Source organism: Mya arenaria, chromosome 4 (assembly GCF_026914265.1).
Source record: "Mya arenaria isolate MELC-2E11 chromosome 4, ASM2691426v1".
In the NCBI taxonomy this organism is placed as follows: domain Eukaryota; kingdom Metazoa; phylum Mollusca; class Bivalvia; order Myida; family Myidae; genus Mya; species Mya arenaria.
Genome location: NC_069125.1, coordinates 13,123,092 through 13,131,032, shown reverse-complemented (window position 1 = coordinate 13,131,032; position 7,941 = coordinate 13,123,092).

The window sequence follows — 7,941 nt, the reverse complement described above, 5'->3', positions numbered from 1 at the left end:
ATAGTGGAGGAAATTGTCCAATCAGGAATCAATGTTTAGAGCACTACATATATCCGGATGTTGCTATTTTTAGAACCAGAAGGTATTTCCCCGCTATTCATAGGTCAATAATGGAATTTCTACATCGTCGTTTAATAGTTCGGAACTGGGTGATGTTTTCTCATGAATATACGTTTAAAATAAGAAAACACTAAAAGTGCACACTGACAGTTGATTACGATACATCTAACAATTTGAGTCATTACAGTAAAACATGGATTATAAGTGAATTATACGCGTAAGAGAAGATTTTCTGTCGAAAAAACGAATGTCAACAATCAGCACGGAACTGGGATTAGCGATGCCAAGTCAATTGTAGTAATCTCCCCTTATGAATCTCATGAATATTAATTTTTCACGGAAGGCGACCCAATACTGGTACCGATTTTATACACCCTTAAAAACACATATATCAACATTTGCGGAGAACCATGTGGCTATTTATAGTTAATTAGATGATGAAATATTCTGGAAACCAGTCAGAGTTCACTGAAAACATGGTTTTTCTAAAAGAAAAACGAAAGTGAAAATTTGATTAAACGTTTTTTTTCATGTTTTCAGGCAAGTACAAAGGATTATTTGGTTTGTTTTTAAGCATGGGATGAATCTCTCATAGTTTTTATCACTTTTGATACAAAAACAACTGGACTATGAACGTTCTTAGACCATTTATAGACTTCGCCAAAATGTAAACAAAAATCCAAAATGGCTGCCGCAAAGTGAAACTACAGTTTTCACTTAGTCAGTGCCACAGGCATCTGAATCATTGTTTGTCACTAAAATATTGTTTAAAACCATTTTGGGTACATACAATGAGATAAACAACACATCTGAAGATATTTAGTGTCTTTGATATACAAAAAAGAAACAAGGTATGTAACTCAAACTTACCCGATTTTACGGTAGAGTCCAGTTTTATGTAAATTTCTCAACCAACATATAAACAATCCATTTTTAAATAAGTGACATGGAAAGAAGAGTCAATTACCTTTAAAATGGTGTGCGATATGTTGGTATAACTATATTGTCTTTAGACAAACAAGCATAATTCAATGTCAAATTCTCATGTTTTTCTTTAGTCGGAAAGAGTACAGCAAATTAAAATCTTCAATTTTCCCCGTGTAAACAGTACTGAATACAGACCTATTAAAGTTATTTTATGCTTCAGTGTACAGATAAATTAATTCCATTCCATAGTATCACGAAAAGACTAACATCACAGTTTAAGAAAGAACCGTATCAGTTTCAAATTAAATCCACTTTAAAATTTTGTTTGAGGCGGACATTTTCCTGACAGCGCTCAGATGTTTCTGATCAACCTCCAAAGAAGAGTATTTGACCCATCCAAGCATGTGTGGCTCACATTCAAGCCGGTACAAAGATGTTAAATGTACATGTCAATGACATCATCTGGGCGCTTGTCGGTAAAATGGCCGGGTGCCTACGAAATTTAAAGAGGATTTAGTTTAAAGACTGATACAGTTGTTTCTAACATTGTGATGTTAGTCTTTTCGTGATACTATGGAATGGAATTAATTTATCTGTACACTGAAGCATAAAATAACTTCAATAGGTCTGTTTTTAGTACTGTTTACACGGGGAAAATTGACGATCTGAATTTGCTGTACTCTTTCCGACTAAAGAAAAACACGAGAATTGGACATTGAATTATGCTTGTTTGTCTAAAGACAATATAGTTATACCAACATATCGCACACCATTTTAAAGGTAATTGACTCTTCTTTCCATGTCACTTATTTAAAAATGGATTGTTTATATGTTGGTTGAGAAATTTACATAAAACTGGACTCTACCGTGAAATCGGGTAAGTTTGAGTTACATACCTTGTTTCTTTTTTGTATATCAAAGACACTAAATATCTTCAGATGTGTTGTTTATCTCATTGTATTTACCCAAAATGGTCTTAAACAATATTTTAGTGACAAACAATGATTCAGATGCCTGTGGTCAGTGCATGAAACAGTTGCTGACAGCTTCAAACTGCAAGTACACCCTGTGTAAATAGGTGTTAACATTCAGAAGGAATACATTTTATGTCTATTCTTTAAATAATTGTAAAATAAACAATGTTTTTTCACAAAGTGTGTGTTTGTCCCCAGTTTCATAACGTTTCCTTCTCAAATATGTTTACAGTATGTAATAAAGAAGTGTTTATATAAAATAAAGCCCGAGAAAATGCCAGATTTAGGTTACATCAGTAGTTTTCTAACTGAAACGTTGTTTTTGTGTAATAAGAAAAGATCAGATAAATTTTATTCCAATCATGGGTCATGTTATTTGAAATATAAATCACAGATTACATGTAGAAAATAAATTGATACAGTAAGGCAACACATTTAGTGAATGCAAATAAGGCTTCATTTTGATTTTTTTTAAAAACAAAAAACATAAGCTTATTTGGAAAATTAATAAGCATGTTTCCCATTTCCTTTTTATGCCTTAATGTAATGTAAATGTACTATTTAAATCTAGAGTTGATGTTTATATGTGATTATAACTTACAAATGGGAATCATGTTTATAATCAACCACAAATTAGTATTTATAAAACATTTAACAGGAGACAACAGTAAAAAGAAGGAATTCACTCATAAATTGACAATCATTATTATATATATTATAATATTAATATAATAATTGGTTTGATCAATATACCATTATTAAATAGCAGTGTAATAAATAAAAAACTGTAATTGCAATTAATGTACAACTCGTTTCAGTTTGTAACGAAACTGTTTATTTATTTTAGTTTGTTTATTTGCTGTGTTTTATTCAGTTTATATGTTTGCATGTAGTAAAAAAAGCCTTTTGGGCAGTTCTACATGCCTTACAATGAAAATAAAAACTTGGGTCAGGATTTTGTGACTTTTCAGTTAGTGCATTTTAATGGCGGTGAAGGGTGGCTGCATACAAATTGCTATATCTTCACTTTGAAATGAGATATTAGAATAATTCTTGCATTTTTATTCTCACAAAATATGTATATTCACAGAAATGCAAGGTTTTTGCATGTCAAATTATTTAAAAAAAGTCATGTTGCAATGCTACTGGGATATTCGTATCAAAGGGCTATTCATGTTAGTATCCTTGAGTAGTTGTGTACGTTTATGTGTTCAAAAAAGTTTTTTTTTTAATTTATTTTTGGAATTCTTAAATATTTTTTATTTGCTAATTGTTAAGACAGCGTGTTAATATTTTTACATGTACTATAAATATACATGTTACATACTTTACATCTACTTAATATAATGCACCAGTCAATTATAACCACGCCCCCCCCCCCCCCCCAGGTCCGCGGAAAAGCTACGACTTTGACTTTCGGTTCAGCCAACCCCGGGTAAAATCCTCGTACTGCGGGGACGAACTGATGGTTTTATCTTAGAAAAATAATAAACTTAAAATTTTGTTTAAAAATGATGTGTTTTGGTATGTGACCTATTTCTAACATACCGTAATACATGAACATACCCATTACTTGTTTACAAACTGCATATTTCCAAAATAAACCTGTAAGAAAAAATGAAGCCACGACAGCTTGGACACTAGTGACATTCATTTGCTTGGTGTAGGTCTCGGTGAACGCCATACTGTTGTGAATCATTATCAACCATATGCACAACAACTACACATTTGTGCCTACCAACTTACTCTTGGCTAACACGGATATTAGTGCAGAATATATAATTAATACATGTGCATTTGTGTTTTGTGGCTGTAGTTTTTGTTGGTTGATAATCAGAAGTCTAATTTCTTTCAGGCAGGAAAATGTCTGAATATTACTAAGTCAACAAATCGGGGTTATGAAGAATTCCAGCCTGCATTAAATACTATGTTGGATCATTGAGACAGATTTGACATCAATGTCTATCCACAAGGCTATCACATCTGATAGAGATGATGTGAGTATTTCATATAAAACATATTCGAGTTGGTGTTTATTGTTTTATAAACTCACTGTATTCAATAATCCAGTGGTGGTGGTGGTGGTTGTGGTGGTGATAGTGATTATGATGAATTTTATTGATAAATTTAGTAATTTTCTTTATATTATATACATGTATGTATCAGCTTGTTTTGTTTTTTTAAATAATGTCGAGAAATATTAAACTGTTTATATTTTATTTTGTATATGTATGGCAGTATTATCAGTGTATGTATACCACGTGATAAATTGCGTCATAAATGCTACGTCGGAAGGCAATATTTTGATTTAAAAATACTTTAAACAACAAAGATTACTTCACTATTTTTTCACCATTTTAAATGAAACGAAGCGAAGTCTACGCCGCTTACGGAGCCCCACCTTCGGTCTTTTACCAGAATGTAATAGCGACTTTTCACAATACGGCCGTCTGACGGAGCATTTTCAAAACATTATTTTGGAAACAGGTTTGTCGAAGTGTTTGATGAAACTTATGACCTCATCAAATTTCGGAAATAAAACAAATGCTGGGCTCTTTAAACGGCATAGACTGCCCTTTGTTTCATTTAAAATGGTGCTGTGAATGAAAAGTTATCTCTGATTTAAGTCTTCATTTTATGCAAATATTTGCCTTCCGATGTAGCATATATGACGTCATTTATCACGTGGTATACACACCCTGATTATTATATATACTAATTAGTTAGAAAGTACTTTTTTTCTTTTACAGCACTAAACATTCTACATTGGTAAAGAACCTGAAGGGGCATGAAAACCAAATCAGCATTGACTCAGCATTGAGTAATTATCATCTGTGCACACACTACAAGTACAAACGCATGGGAACAAACCAAACTTCAGATGTTGAAGAGTGAAGAATTATAAGAATTATTGTGAATGTCTAAATGTTAGAATACCATTGACTAAATAAAACAAATAGACATTGATTACCCACAGAGACTGTTTACATGTTATAATATCAAAAAGACATTAGTTGAGAACTTAGTGTTCTTGTTTCTTTACATATTTTAATTTAAATGTACATTCATTGTTTTTAAATCTGAATTCTGAGTTAGTATCATAAGTAAAATTCATTTATTTGAATTATTACATTTTATGAGTAAATCCAATTAAGCTTTATCAATTTTTACAAGAAAAAGGTTGATTTTTAAGCATTTTATTAGTTATAAAAATGTATAGTTACATGTCATTATGTTTATTTTCTTCAAAACTGAAAGGTAAATTATCATAAATTGTCTTTTAAATTGTTCATTATACATCATAGAAAATATTTAAAATTATTTCAGCAGGTTGTCTTATTATTAACTATTTTTTATTAATTTATAAAACTGCTATATATTTTCAAACATCGAAATACTGCTCTGTTCCGAAGACTCACAAGATCAATCAAAATGATTTTTTTCCATGTGTATCAATAATATGTTCGGTTGAACTTAAGTTTTCTGTTAACTGAAGTATATTTTACCAGAAACTGTTTATTTCATAATCTCTGATAATGTGAAAATAAAATTAAATATAAACAAAATATTTTTAATTCATGGTAAAAAATCTTCAAAATTTTGATAAAAGTCCCATAGTGTGCCATGATAATAATTATGTTGTCGGTAAAAGCTTTATAAAAGTGTGTATTACTTATACCTTAATTCAGTTTAAATAATTATGGCCTTTAAGGATTTTTGTTTTCATAAAGATTTCCTGTTATATTGAGCTTTGTCAATTTTTGTTGTTGTTTTGTATTATGTACAATTACTACTTCTATTTCCTAACTTAATTTTTTTTGTCTCATTTATCAAATTGAATTGTTACATATTTAAGTGAAAAAAACACACTATTTTTAAAGATGCACTCTTACTCCCAAATAAGACTTATCACAATTAATATTGTTTTGATTTTTTTAAAATGGGTTGATAGATGTCAACAACAATGTTTCTAATGAAGGATCTTGAGTTCAATTTGCTAATAAGAATGGACATAAAACATGGTATTTCTGCCTTGTGATACTTAGTAAACCACAGTAAATCTTTTAGCAATCACCAATAATTTAATATTTGTCATGCTTTCTGCTATTATAAACAGGGTCACAAGCTTGTTATCAGTAAACAATATTTCAGTAAATGCATTATTTAGTAAGTAGTTATTGTTTTATCAGTCAATTTTATGTGTGTTATAAATACAATTATATGTATTGATTTCAAATAAGAGTTTCAGTTTAAAGATGCTCATTTAAAGATAATGAACAGACACACAAAAACTAGACACATTTGATACTAGTTATATAAATGATTATTGTTTAGGTGACCTCTGATTTGTTTTGGAGATATTCATAAATGGGTGTTATTCTTTGTTGTCTTCAGTTTCTTATACATTTAAGGATTTTTATAATTGCTTTTCTGGTATATATTACAATGTAATTTAATGCAAATGAAAACACACTTTAAACTAGACACATTTGATACTAATGATATAAATGATTATTGTTTACATGTACTCTGATTTGTTATGAAGATATTCATAAAGGGGTGTTCTTCATGTTATTATACATTTTGGACTTGATTTAGTATTGCTTTTCTGGTATATATTCATTTAATGCACAAAGAAATTATTTTAAGTGTTCAGTATCACTTTCACACATTGTTTACTATTATTTTTTTTTGCATATTTGGCCTATTTATGCTTATATGTGCATTGGGTTTTTCGAAACCTTTGTGAAAAATAGAAACAGTATTATTTCTTTCGTACATAGTCTGATACATATTCAGTTTGAATGCGTTATTTTTATCATATTTGAAAAAAAATGCCATTGTCCATTAAGACACATGCTGTTGTTGTGTTAATATCATTATCAACTAAAACATCCATTTTCAACAACTCTCCTTTACCATGTAAAGAAGTTAACATTATAACTCCATTGACCAGATTTTTATGCAATTTTACATTACATTTTAGTATTATTAAACAGCTAAAAACAAGGCATGTTATGTCATAAATGCATTTCAACTAGTAAACAATGTTCACTTTTTATATAACAGTTCAATAATTATGTTCTATTTATGTTTGCAACTTTCAGACGAAATGATAATGTTTATTAAAGTACTACAAAAATGATAAATTATTATTTCATATCACTTCTTCATGATGAATGAGGAAACTTATTCTTCCCTACAAGTTGTCATTCCAGCATGGTGACGTTGCCCCCTCCCCCTATATGATTAGAACTGCAGTGTACATGAACAATAACTCTATTTCAGCGTATTGCAAGAGTTATTCCCTTTGTACCTTTTCCTGTCCGGAGCACAACTAGAAAACTACTTTTTTTGGAATTTCATTAAACATCATTCAATGGTATTTAGCACAACGAGAGGAAGTGCAGTGCACAATGACTATAGCTGTATTTCAGCTAATTACATAATTATTGCCCTTTGCCGCTTTTTCTTGATCAGAGCATTACTTTAAAACTACTTATGGTATTGAAATAAAACTTGGTATATGGGTAGGTGGCAATGACAAAAAGTACAGTGCACAAGCACCCTAATTCTGTCGTGTTCATTAATGTACCACACCCCTAATGAAATGTTCAACTTGAAACTCTTCAATTTCAATGCTTTTGCCTATGTTGTCAAGCAGAATACTACAAATATTTTGAGAATTTCATGGATGCGGTTCAATGCACCATAATATGCTTGTTGGCCTTGACATTCCTTGTTTTTCAACGTATAACAAATGCATAAACTATTAAACGGCGCCCTTTGAAGCTTTGCATCAATGGTTTTTCTTGGTATCATTTGAGATGAACCAGAATGTAACGTGAATGAGGAGGTTCGACGAATCAACTTCAGTTGCCTTGCAACCAGTATCCAGGCGTTGCCAAGGAGATGGAGTTCAGTCATTCGTTCCTAGGGAATTTAGTTTCTAAACAATTTTCTGTTTATCTAATATAAA